Consider the following 14,025-nt stretch of genomic DNA (forward strand, 5'->3'; position numbering starts at 1 on the left):
GGCTGCGCAGTATGCAGCTGCACGCATACGGGTATGCCGGGAGTCCGCGTGCTGCCGCCGACTGGCCGAAACTACGGGACCCGGTACCGCCGGATACAGGAAGCGGAGTAGGGCGGCGTGGGAGCGATCCGTGCGTATGGGGCTGGAGGAAGCCCCAGGTATGTATAAAATCTTCTTTCTGGGGCCTCTGGTTCCCTTTAAGAACTTCAAATAACGACACGAAGCACACTACTCTTTGTGGAAGTATTATATGAAGCTCCTTAGTCTATCTAGAAAAATATGTGATGGAACTGTGGGGCAAAATGTCAGGGTATATGCCAATGCCTATCCAGCCTGGTGATTTGTTGCATAAGCACTCACAAGTAGCATAACAATGGTACCCTCATTATTATAACAGTGCTGTGGCAGGTTCAGCTAATGCACCAATAATTCTATCATCTCTGTTTTGTATTGATTGTCTTGTTATTTTGCAAACAAAAAACAACTTTGAAATGAGGGAGAAAAGACAGGCTTGGCACCACTGTGGCTTTATTTGCCAATGATAAGCAGTCAATGCAAAAACAATTCAATACAAATAACTAGTGCAGTTATCATGGGGTCTGCCATTTGCATGTGGAACTGACCCTGGTGGCTTAGAGCAAACTACAGACATTTGAATGGTCATTTGAAGAGTGCCTTTACTGCATGTCTCCACCTGAGTGCCTACCCATCTCTTTTTCTGCTTCTCCCCAGACAAAAAACAACTTTTTCTGTCCCTGCCCATGAGTTTACAAAGTCCAATGTTACTTGGTCTTTATAGCAGATGCGATGGATCAATTAATGGACCAATATGTTAGGCAGAGGGATCACACTTATTAAAATCTGCAGCATTTGGGCCCCCGGAATCCAAGCAAGGGCACTATCTGTAAGGAGTTTGTATGTCCTTCATATATATATATATATATATATATATATATATATATATATATATATATATATTTATATATATAGCTTATTTTCAGGGGTTGTTACATAGTTACATAGTTATTTTGGCTGAAAAAAGACATACTGTGAGAATCTGCTCAGCTGCCTGTGCAGACAGGCAGCGTTTTGACCACTGTTCACGTCTGCATTCTGCAGGTCTCTTTAAGAGAGACTTTCTGTCAGTTCTGCAGCTTGTGTTGCTGAGGAATTTGCATACATTAGTCATGCAAATCCGTTACCTGCCTTCTTTTGATGACTGGCACTATAAAAGCATTCTGCTCCCAGAATGCTTTGCTGGACATTTCCCTTCCATGGTCTGTTCCTGATGGACACTGCTGGAGTGTCAGCCATTGCTATCTAGTATAGTTAATTCCTGGGGGTTGCTTTAGGCTCCCCTTCTAGTCCAGTCAGGTTGTATTATCTGTTTTGCCTGTTCCGTCTGTCTTGTGTTTGGATCGCACAAGCCCTAGCGTTAGCGGCTGTGGATCCTTCTGATTGAGTCTGTAGTGTAGGTTGGAACAGCGGTTGTTTCTGCCTACCTCATCTGTTCTGTCTGCCGTGTGTTTGGATCCTTCTGTTCTGTCTCCTGGGATCGCGCTAGCCACTTTTCGCTAGCGCTGGGGATCCTTCTGTTCTGTCTCCTGGGATCGCGCTAGCTACTTTTCGCTAGCGCTGGGGATCCTTCTGTTCTGTCTTCTGGGATCGCGCTAGCTACTTTTCGCTAGCGCTGGGAATCCTTCTGTTCTGTCTTCTGGGATCGCGCTAGCCACTTTTCGCTAGCGCTGGGGATCCTTCTGTTCTGCTACTCTGTACTTGGATCGCGCTAGCCACTTTTCGCTAGTGCTGTGGATCCTATCTCTCGCTTGTCCCTGTTTTCGTGTGTCTGTCTTGTCTGATTCGAAACGCTTGCTGTAGGCTCGGTGAGGTAACCGTTAAGCAAGCGCTCGCGTTCTCTGTTTCGCGTTTGTCTGTCTTTGGTTAGTTAGGCATGCTTGTCTCTGTTGTGCGTAACACGCGGAGACCGCGCACGAACGCGTGCACTGTTGCGAATGAGTGCGGTGTTCGCGTTCAGCTAGCATTTGTTATTTTCTTTATCTTTCTCTTTGTATGATTTGCTGTGCCTTTGCTACCCTTGTGCTTTGTCCTGCTCAGTCTTGTGTCGCTATTGGCAATCGCCATTCTTGCGATTGCGTTTCCTACTTCGTTTCCGCCGTTGTGTGTTCGCCGTCGCTGGGTGGCGACTAATTTGGTGGGCACACATTGGTTCTGTTCTTTTGCTCTGTTCCCTGTGGGCTATCCAGCCCTGCCTGATTGTACCTTGTCCCGGATCTGTACAATTCCCATTTGGCATCTGTGTCTGTGCAGCGGCTGTGTTCGCCTGCACTCCACAGCGCCATCTGCCGGTGGGAATTGCCCTCTGCGGGTGCATAGCACCTAGCCTGGGTGTCCGCAATAATACGCTTGTGGAGGAAATCCGCCGCGTCAGCGCACGTCTGGTGCGCTGACCACGGAGACGATTCCACAATCGTTACACATACGTCCATCGAGTTCAACCAGTACAAAGTACAACTCCAGCCGTCCCCCACATACCCCTGTTGATCCAGAGGAAGGCGAAAAAAACCCCACCAGGCATGGTCCAATTAGCCCCAAATGGGAAAAATTCCTTCCCGACTCCAGATGGCAATCAGATAAAATCCCTGGATCAACATCATTAGGCATAACCTAGTAATTGTAGCCATGGATGTCTTTCAACGCAAGGAAAGCATCTAAGCCCCCTTTAAATGCAGGTATAGAGTTTGCCATAACGACTTCCTGTGGCAATGCATTCCACATCTTAACCACTCTTACTGTAAAGAACCCTTTCCTAAATAAATGGCTAAAACGTTTTTCCTCCATGCGCAGCTCATGTCCTCTAGTCCTTTGAGAAGGCCTAGGGACAAAAAGCTCATCCGCCAAGCTATTATATTGCCCTCTAATGTATTTATACATGTTAATTAGATCTCCTCTAAGGCGTCTTTTCTCTAGACTAAATAAACCCAGTTTATCTAACCTTTCTTGGTAAGCGAGACCTTCCATCCCACATATCAATTTTGTAGCTCGTCTCTGCACCTGCTCTAAAACTGCAATATCTTTTTTGTAATGTGGTGCCCAGAACTGAATTCCATATTCCAGATGTGGCCTTACTAGAGAGTTAAACAGGGGCAATATTATGCTAACATCTCGAGTTTTTATTTCCCTTTTAATGCATCCCAAAATTTTGTTCGCTTTAGCTGCAGCGGCTTGGCATTGAGTACGATTATTTAACTTGTTGTCGATGAGTACTCCTAAGTCCTTCTCCAAGTTTGATGTTCCCAACTGTATCCCATTTATTTTGTATGGTGCTAGACCATTGGTACGACCAAAATGCATGACTTTACATTTGTCAACATTGAATTTCATCTGCCATGTATGTGCCCATATAGCCATCCTATCCAGATCCTGTTGCAATATGACACTATCTTCCTGAGAGTTGATGATTCTGCACAATTTTGTATCATCTGCAAAAATAGCAACATTGCTCACTACTGCATCTACTAGGTCATTAATAAATAAATTGAAGAGCACTGGACCCAGTACAGACCCCTGTGGGACCCCACTGCTAACAGTCTCCCATTTTGAGTACGATCCATTGACCACAACTCTTTGTTTTCTGTCAATAGCCAGTTCCCTATCCATGCACACAAACTCTTCCCCAGTCCTTGCATCCTCAACTTTTGCACCAGACTTCTGTGGGGAACAGTGTCGAAGGCCTTTGCAAAGTCCAAGTATATCACATCTACAGCATTCCAAATATCCATATTAGCATTCACTACCTCATAAAAGCTGAGCATGTTAGTCAAACAGGACCTGTCTTTAGTAAACCCATGTTGATGCTGAGAAATAAGATTATTTTCTACTATGAAGTCATGTATAGTATCTCTTAGTAACCCCTCAAATAGTTTGCATACAACTGATGTTAAGCTTACAGGTCTATAATTTCCTGGATCAGATTTTTTGCCCTTCTTAAATAATGGGAAAACGTGGGCTGTACGCCAATCCACTGGGACTCTGCTAGTTGCAAGAGAGTCACAAAAGATAAGATAAAGGGGCTTAGCTATAACTGAACTTAATTCTCTTAGGACCCGAGGATGCATGCCATCCGGGCCAGGTGCCTTGTCTATTTTTAATTTATTTAGTCTTGCCTTTACTTCTTCCTGCGTTAAGTATTTAATATTATAGTTAGAAGATTGAGACTCTTCTGCCTCTGTAATTTGCAACAGTGCTGTTTCCTTTGTGAAGACAGAAGCAAAGAAAGCATTTAATAACTCTGCCTTACCTTGGTCGTCCACCATTGAGTTCCCACCCTCATCCTTTAGGATTCCTATACAGTCAACCTTTCTTTTTTTAGAGTTGATGTACTTGTAAAACTTTTTTGGGTTAGATTTGATATCCCTAGCGATTTGATTTTCAGCTTCGATCTTTGCCAGCCTAATTTCTTTTTTTACAATTTTTATTGCACTCCTTATAATTGCTTAGTGCAGCCTCAGTCCCCTCCTGTTTTAGGACCTTATAGGCATTCTTTTTCCTCTTCATTTTATCCCTAACCTTTCTATTCATCCATAGAGGCCTTTTTTTATTCCTAGACATTTTATTTCCATATGGGATATACATACTACAATATTGATTGAGAATACGTTTAAAAGCTTGCCATTTCCCTTCAGTGTCGTCCCCTTGTAATACATTATCCCAGTTCACCAAACTTAGTGCCTGCCTAATTTGATTGAACTTTGCTTTTCTAAAATTCATAGTTTTAGTGGTCCTGTTGCCCCGTGGCCTATCAGTCACCAGTTCAAACGTTATCATGTTGTGATCACTATTTCCCAAATGTTCTTGAACCTGCACATTTGATACATGATCTGGTCTATTAGAAATGATCAGATCCAGTAACGCATTCCCCCTAGTTGGTTCCGTTACCATTTGAGTCAAGTAATTGTCCTGTAGTGCTGCCAGAAATCTGCTGCTTTTACCAGAATGGGTAGCCTCAATACCCCAGTCAATGTCTGGAAAGTTGAAGTCGCCAATAATTATGACCTCGTTTTTACTTGCAGCTTTTTCAATCTGCTGTAGTAATCGCAGTTCTGCAGCTTCATTAATAAGAGGTGGTCTGTAGCATACCCCAATAAGCAATTGGCAACTTTTATTTCCACCATGAATATTTACCCAAACGGACTCCACATCTTCGCAATCTTCATCTCATCGTTGAGGACAGCTGTAAAAGAATTCTTAACAAAGAGACAAACCCCTCCACCTTTTTTCCCTGTTCTATCCCTCCTAAACACATTGTATCCTTTTAAATTAGCTATCCAGTCATGGCTTTCATCCATCCATGTCTCGGTTATTCCCACAATGTCATAGCCTTTGTCATTCAGAATGAACTCTAGTTCGTCTATTTTATTTGCAAGGCTCCGAGCATTGGTTACCATGCACTTTATATTTTTACCAACACATTTACCATTTTTGTTTACACGAAATGGGCTACTTGAAGTTTTACCAACCTCCTTAATCTTTACACTGTCTCCACCCCCCCTCTCCACCCCCCATAATGTTAGGCTCCCACTGTCTTTTTACCTTATCTTGTCTACATATTGAGACTTTATCCTCCCGCCTCCCCCCAGATCCTAGTTTAAAATCTCCTCCAACCGTTTAGCCATCTTCTCCCCCAATGCAGCTGCACCCTCCCCATTAAGGTGCAGCCCATCCCTGCTGTAGAACCTGCAGCCGACTGCAAAGTCTGCCCAGTACTCCAGGAACCCAAACCCTTCCTTCCTACACCAATTTCTCAGCCACTTATTTAACTCCCTAAGCTCCCTCTGTCTCTCAGATGTAGCGCGTGGCACTGGCAGTATTTCAGAGAACACCACCTTGGAGGTCCTTGCTTTAAGTTTATCTCCAAGTACCTGAAAATCATTTTTGAGGACCTTCCATCTCCCACTAACTTTGTCATTGGTGCCAATGTGTACCATGACAGCTGGGTCTTCCCCAGCCCCACCCAATAATCTGTCAATTCTTTCCGCTACATGCCGAACCCGAGCACCCGGGAGGCAACAGACTGTACGGCATTCACGGTTTCTTCGACAGATTACCCTATCTGTGCGCCTAATAATTGAATCCCCTACCACCAGTACCTGTCTAGCCTTAGCTGCACTCCTATTCCCTTTCTCGTTACAGCAGTCTGCCCCTTGGTTGCTAAGGAGCACATCCTGCTGCAGCATTGCTACTCCAGAATCATCCTCCCCAATATTACGCAAACAAGCATACTTATTAGTGAGGGACAACTCGGGACTAGCCTCCCTGTCACTTTTTCCCCTACCCCTTCTAACTGTGACCCAACTAGCGGCTACCTCTGCTTCTTGCTCCGGCTTTACTCCACCCACCTCATCTTCACCGATTCCATCCAGTGTCTGGATCGTGAGATCCAAGCTCATCTCCATGTTGTGTATGCGTCTCAGTGTTGCGAGATGCTTATTTAGCTCTGCGACTTCCGCCTCTAACTGAGCAACACGCACACACCCAGGGCAACAGTAAACACCCTCAATCCGCTGATCAAGGCATGCATACATGTCACAGGATGTACACTGTACAGCATAGTCCAACATGATGACTATTGTGTGGGGAAATTTTATTTAAAGTAAACTGTGGTGGTAAAAGTTGAAACGGGAGAGGGAGTGAAGTTCGGGAGTGAGTGCAGCTGGGGTGGAAGAGGGGGAGGGGTGGAGGGGGAGTGAGTGAAGTTGGAGTGGAGGAGGGGGAGTGAGTAAGGTTGGGGTGGAGGAGGGGGAGTGGAGGAGGGGGAGTGAGTAAAGTTGGGGTGGAGGAGGGGGAGTGAGTGAAGCTGGGGCGGAGTCCTCAAAACTTAAAGACTACACCACAACGTGTTAGCACATCCTAACCAATGCAAAGAAGCGCAATATTGTTTAAATTTTTTTTTTTTTTTTTACCTGCTTTCTCTCACCTCTCTCTTTGTGCCTGTGTTGTAACGCCTGTTTTTAACGCCTATGCCACTTGTGTCGAAGCCACTTTTGTCGAAGCCACTTAGTGAGCAAGCCACAGACTGAGCAAGCTCAGTACTGAGTCCTGAAGCTGACCAAATACCTCCTGTTACAGCTAATCCCTCCCCCTAGCTAATTACCTGCCTGTTGCAAGCACACTAGAGGAAAAAAAAAATGTACTTTTAAAAACTTTTAAAACTAACACTTGCGGCTAGATATCTGATGAACTGCAACGCACAAGCCCACCAGATATCAAAGCAGCAAAACACAAATTTACAAACAACAGCAATATAATATAATCAGAGCTCACAATTCCCAGCAGTGAAGTGAAACAGCCCACCACCACTATTACGAAGTGTCTCTCAGCAGAACATTTCCTGTTCCTTTGTACTGTGATGTTCATGGATTTGAAAGTATGGTAATGTACTGATCAGGCACCTGCACTGTCTTCCCTGCACACAGCTCGCTGATAACCTTGCTGTGTGCTGGGATGACAGGATCAGTGCCCACTTGGCACTGTACTACTGTGTCCCCACTTACTGGCTGCCTCTTCCTCCTCTTTAACTTCCGCTAGGGCTTATTTTCAGGGTAGGGCTTATATTTCAAGCATTCTCAAAATTTCAGCTAGGGCTTATTTTCAGGGTAGGTCTTATTTTCAGAGAAAGAGGGTATATATATTGAAATTTGAATTTGGGGCCCCCAAATCCCAGCAGCATGATCTCAGCCACCAAAAAATTCTGTTTGTGAGCATACTGTCTTCTCACAGCTCCACTGACTGCTGCTATTTGTTGTAAAGTACAAGGACTTACGGCTACAGGTCAGGGATGGCTACTTAGGGCTAGTTCACACTTAATTTAAAAACGTATCCGTAGCTACGTTTTTTGTCCCGGACGAAAAACGTAGCCACGGATACCAATGTTAAAAATAGGAACAGCACACACTCAAGTTAAAAACGTATCCGCGTGCGATCCGCGGAATACGTTTTTAAACCCGGAACGCTGAGTCCGGACTTGCAGCATTTTTCACGGACCCGTATACACGTACGGGTAGTGAAAATCAATGGGGAAACGGGCCTCCCTCTTCACTGACATTTTGGGACACTGGAAACGGATCAGTTTCCAGTGTCCCATGGTGAAGGAGGGGGCCGCCATGCTGAAGGGGGTAGCAGCCAGGACGGGGGGCTGCGGGCAAAGCGGCGGCCAGGGGGGGTCACATCCACCCCCCCCTTGCTCACCTGGGTGCCCCCCTCCCCGCTCCCCCTCCAGCTCGCATATAATGTAATAATTTGTACCTAATGAAGTTCGGCGAGCCGGGCACTTCCGCCCACACCGCTCGCCGTCACTTCCTGCGATGCCGCCCACTGAAATACAGAGGGCGACATTGCAGGAAGTGACGGCGAGCGGTGTGGGCGGAAGTGCCCGGCTCGCCGAACTTCATTAGGTACAAATTATTACATTATATGCGAGCTGGAGGGGGAGCGGGGACGGGGGGCACCCAGGTGAGCAAGGGGGGGGGGGGATGTGACCCCCCTGGCCGCCGCTTTGCCCGCAGCCCCCCGTCCTGGCTGCTACCCCCTCTAGCAAAAAAAAAAACAAAAAACGCAAGCGGATCCAAAACGTGTGCTGCAAAAAAGGCAGCACGGATCCGTTTGCGTTCCGGGTTTTGAAAATCGGAGCCCGGACCGCGGATGCGTCCCGCACCCGGAGCTAGTGTGGCCCAGGCCTAAGGCTAGACAAGCAATTACAGTCAAGTAGGAAAGGCAGAAACTGGTATTGAATAGGATACATGACCCTTATATGGTAATCTGACGATCAAAATGCAAGGACACCATGAAAATAATTTTCTAACAATAACAGACTATTGGATTTCAACTACTATTGGATTTAAATTTTCCACATGAAAAGCAATATTGTCCTATTTCTGACACTGAAGGCAGTTATTTTTAAATCCATATGTGAATGCCAATAATTTAAAGTAACATGTATACCAGTAAGAATTGCATAACACCTAAAAATCAGTAACACGAATATATTTTCCTTTTAAACCAAAGAGAGAAGTGCAGCCAGTCTGAGTTTGTCTGAAATCTGATTGGATGATCAGAATTATTTTACATTTTCAGTGCTCCACATACTGCTTGATAAAGTGTATATTTAGCAGGCAAGAAATCCCTACAACTAAATATAGCAATCACTGTCTCTTTAAGAAAGTTCTGGGAAAGGGTTTAATTAGTGTGATTGACTGAGTATTAATCCCAGACAAGTCACTTATCCTCTTAGCTTTAAATAGGCGTATAAATCTCAGGATTACCATGACAGGAAACACACACTTCTTGGTCACCCTGGGAAACAAGTGCATAATAATCATTACCCGCTGTCATGTCACGAGATGTGATGGCTGTCATGAGCTAATGATGAGCTGGAGATTGGCCTGTATGAAGTAGAACACCGGCCTCACTACACAGCATTCAGTATTCTCAGATTCACACAGCAGCAGACAAAACTTGCAGGCCCATTTTACACTAGCAGGGTAAACCTGCGTGGCCTTACTCTATTTTACTGCAAGGGGCCACAAAATCAATGAAAGCCTATTGAGACCTTCACACTTATTTCGGTCCTTTGCTGTGCGCCGGAAGTATCCGATCCAACACAAGAGCAGCAGCGCGTTATCACAATTACGCAGTCCTTAGGGTAATGGAACTCTTTGGGTGACACACTTTGTGTAAACGATGAAGTGTGGTGTCTCACGGAGCGCATTCACTGTCCAACGGGAATCCCACTGATGAGATTCCTGCCCAGCAGGGAGTAGGTCACTGAGCGGGGGGCGGGGCTATGGATATGACCCTATTGGAGCATTCTGCCGCAGGGTCATATGAGTGTCATTTTTTGCGTTGTGGTGGAATGCGGCAGGGGCTTTGCATCCCACCACAATGCAAAAAATAGGTGTAAAACCGGCCGCAAGGTATTGTTATCTAAATACTAATAATCCAAATAATCCTTAGTGCCTCTGTGACTATATTGAGGCCTAGTGCACTGCAGTGGCGTAGCTAAGGAGCTGTGGGCCCTGATGCAAGTTTTACAATGGGGCCCCCCCATGCACTCTATACATAACAATTGATACGGCGCACTAAAAGCTGGCAATGGCAACTACAGTGTCAGAGGTGCAAGAAGGGGATGGGGATTAGTTTGTTAATGATTACCACTATTCAAAGTATATATAGAAATGATTATTATGAGCACAGGAGCAATATAGAGCTCATACTGTAGTTGAGGTAGGGCCATTCGGGGCCCCACTGGCCCAAGGGCCCCGATGCGGTCGCTACCTCTGCACCGCCTATTGCTACGCCCCTGAGTGCACACCAAAAACCGCTAGAGGATCCGCAAACGCTAGTGGTTTTTGAAGAGGTTTTTCAGAGCGATTCCAGGTATGTTTAGAGAGATTTTCTAAGTATTCTAGCGTTTTTTGGAGCGTTTCTGTGTAGCAGATTTTATATTCTGTTACAGTAAAGCTGTAACTGAACAGCTTCTGGAACAAAAATGCCTGGAAAACCGCTCTGATCTAGCACTTTTCAAAGCGATTTTCCTATACTTTACATTGAGGCAGAAACGCCTCAGAAAACCACAAAAATGTGTTTGCGTTTGTGGAAAAAACGAACCGCTCTGGTGTGCACCAGCCCATTGACTAACATTAGCCAATCGCTTTTCCCCCCCACACGCTTTAAAAAACGCTCAGAACTGCTCTTCTTGGTGTGCACCAGCCCTAATATCTATGTAGTGAATATACTTTTCATGGATACTTGAGGCAGTTCCTCATATCACACAGAAGTGGTAAGCTTGTACAATCAACATTTTTATCATCAGTGGGCACCTTTAGTGCTGTATACCATTCTCCATTCAGTTGTTACCTAGAAATGATGAGCCAGTGTGTTGGTGGGCACAGGCTGCAGCAGATTCTGTGAGCTTGCCTATGTCTCCGCCTCTCGTCAATGCGCTGCATGCTGTACTATGTCTTCCCAACACTTCCGCTTTCATAGCTAGAAGTTCAACCATGAAGGCGGAAGTGTCAGGAACAGGGCCAGATTTTTACTCTTTACCTCCCAATGGGACTGTCATCAGCCGCCCCCTTCAGTATAGGTTAGCGAGATGACCCCTACCCCCTTCCCTCCAATATAGCTAGCCAGATGACCACTCCTCCCATTATAGGTACCCAGATGACCCCTCCCCCCTTCCCTCTACTACAGGTAGCCTGATGACTCCCTCCCACCCCCCCTTTCAGTATATCTATCTAACCATCCTAGGCATTCTTCTACTTAGCAGGAGATGACCAGAAGACAATGCACCAGAGATAATGACCAGTCTCTACAGAAAATAATCGAATTATTCATTCTAATGCTGGGCATACATGGGTCGATCCGGCGGTCGATTAGCCGCCGGATCGACCCCCGCCGCGTCCCCGCTCGTCCGCGCATCGATCCCCGCAGGCGCTTCTAATCAGCCGCTCAATTCCTCGCTATTGTCCGCCGGCGGGGATCGAGCGGGGAATCTATCCGGCAGGTCATCGAACCTGTCGGATATTAGCCTTGCCAGAATGCCGTGTATGCCCAGCATTATGCTGGGCATACATGGGTCGATCCGGCGGCCGATTAGTCGCCGGATCGACACCTGCCGGGTCCCCGCTCGTCCTCGCGGATCGATCCCCGCTTGTCCCCGCGGACGCTCCTAATCAGCCGCTCGATTCCCCGCTATTGTCCGCCCGCGGGGATCGAGCCGGGAATCTATCCGGCAGGTCATCGGACCTGTCGGATATTATCAATCGAGCCATCAGGCTCGATTGATAAGCCTTGCCAGAATGCCGTGTATAACAGAAAAAGGCTCGTATACACGGCGGATTTTTTTAAACGACCCGTCGTTTGGACGTCCGGTCGTTCAATTGTCCAGACGTTAAATCGGGCATGTGTACAGTCCGTCGTTCAGCTGATAAGACTGGACTTGAACGATCCGCCAAACGAAGGGTCGTTTAAAAAATTCCGACGTGTGTACGAGCCTAAAATCTAACAGAAGAATCTAAAAGAAAATTGTATGATGTATTCCCAGCGGCCGCCCGGATCGATTCCCGCTCGTCCCTGCGGGCGCTTCTTTATCTTACGCTCGATTCCCTATTGTCCGTCCGCAGGTATCGAGCGGGGAGTCGATCCGCGCGGTCATCGGACCTGTCGGATATTATCAATCGAACCATCAGTGGCTCGATTGATAAGGAGCTATCGCTCCCTTTATTCCCAGCATAAGTAGGCTTAGATATCGGTATTGAATACCAATATTTTACTATCGGTAGTACTGGGTGCCCACATTCCATGCGCCTTTTTTCAGTAGATGCCATCATCACCACTCACTCAGTTTGTGATCAGGCGTAATCAATCACTCGCAGTATCGGTCTGTTGAATGGCTAAATTCCTTACTGAATATATGAACGGCTAGCAAAAAGCAATACTGAAAAATCTTATAAGAGCTGTGTCACCATCCTGAGGGTAATATCAGTCAGTATATCTCTGTATTAGATAAGAATTTCCAGGATGTGATGAATGTGTGCACAATATTCCTGCATGTAGCCATGGAGGGGTTACTGGCGATGTGACGTCAGGGTCTTTAGGGATTGCATAGTCAGGGCAGGGGAAGGTGAATGGCTCCTCCCTGCCTCTCTCTATCCTCTGCTGCATGAGTCAGAGCTGGCTGGAGTCTGCTGTGTGTGTGACAGGCAGGGGAGGAATCTGGAAGCGCTGTAGACGGAGGTGTCTGGCTGAGGACATCGCGCAGGTGACACAGGAGCGCTCAGTTCAGACAAGGCAGCTCCCATCCAGGTCAGTGATCGTGCTCCATACTGCTGCAGCTAGGCTGCATTATTCTGTCTGCATGGCTGTCTAGGGAGGGATCAGAGATGAGGCTATAGTCATGGCAGCAGTGGGATAATATATCTCTATGCTTTGGGTACTGTGTCTATGCAATGTATATATTTATGAATGTGTGTTTTTTTGTATAAATAATTGTGAGCACCATGGCCCCTCCCAGCATTGACTGCAGAAGGCTGGGCACATTCAATACATATGATCGATTGCAACTGAGAAATCTGGACCATGTACAGGTGCCCAATAACCTGTGGCATATTAATAGGGGATGCAGAGGTTGTGACCACCCGGGGCCCATGGAATAGAGGGGCTGCCCTTCATCCATCATATTAGCTTTTAATTGATGTTACACTGGTAATGAACACCTCTATGTGCATGGAACAGAAGTAATCCTTAACTTTAGTAATTTAAGTCCTTAAAGTAGTAATCCTTAACTGTCTTAGGTGTGTTTTGGGGATTAATATCAATAAGCGTGCTCGGGGCCCCATGTAAAACTCACACTGGGGCCCCAAGCTCCTTAGCGACGTCACTGTCAGTAACTGTACAGTTTTTGGCGCTAGTATGGTTTGAGACGAGCCAGTGTTGAAGTCCATCCAGGGGCGTAGCAATAGGGGGTGCAGAGGTAGCGACCGCATCGGGGCCCTTGGGCCAGAGGGGCCCCGAAGGGTTCACCCTCTATCACAGTATTAGCTCTCTGTTGGTCCTGTGCTGGTAATAATCACGTCTATAGATGCTTTGAATAGTAATAATCCTTAACAAACTGTTCCCCATCCCCTTCTTGCAATTCTGACACTGTGGTTGTCCTTAGCAGGTTTTGGTGCCCCATATCAATTGTTATATATAGAGTGCTTGGGGGGGCCCCATGTAAAACTTGCACCGGGGCCCACAGCTCCTTAGCTACGCCACTGAGTCCATCGGTAAATTCCGCTAATGTGATTGGGTGGGCAGCACTTTTTCCAACTTCAAGGCTTCGGATAGGTTGTTCAAATCATACACTCATACTATTTGGCCAATTAGAATGCTTCAGGTTGTAGACGTTGTTGTGATTGGCGGACTGTTACCTATGGACTTTCACACTAGCTCACCTCAACCATACTA

The 14,025-nt window shown here is 46.3% G+C and overlaps 1 protein-coding gene across 1 annotated transcript in view; it reads left to right on the forward strand.

Annotated features, from left to right (window-relative positions):
• Positions 1-12,748: 12,748 nt before the first annotated feature.
• The window catches only part of LOC137528216 (cdc42 effector protein 2-like), a 52,023-nt gene continuing 50,746 nt past the window's right edge, over positions 12,749-14,025 (forward strand). The window contains exon 1 of the mRNA XM_068249487.1: positions 12,749-12,882. The gene's annotated coding sequence lies outside the window, so the exon portion shown is untranslated. The remainder of the gene's footprint in view (positions 12,883-14,025) is intronic.

This window comes from Hyperolius riggenbachi, chromosome 8, assembly GCF_040937935.1.
Source record: "Hyperolius riggenbachi isolate aHypRig1 chromosome 8, aHypRig1.pri, whole genome shotgun sequence".
NCBI lineage: Eukaryota > Metazoa > Chordata > Amphibia > Anura > Hyperoliidae > Hyperolius > Hyperolius riggenbachi.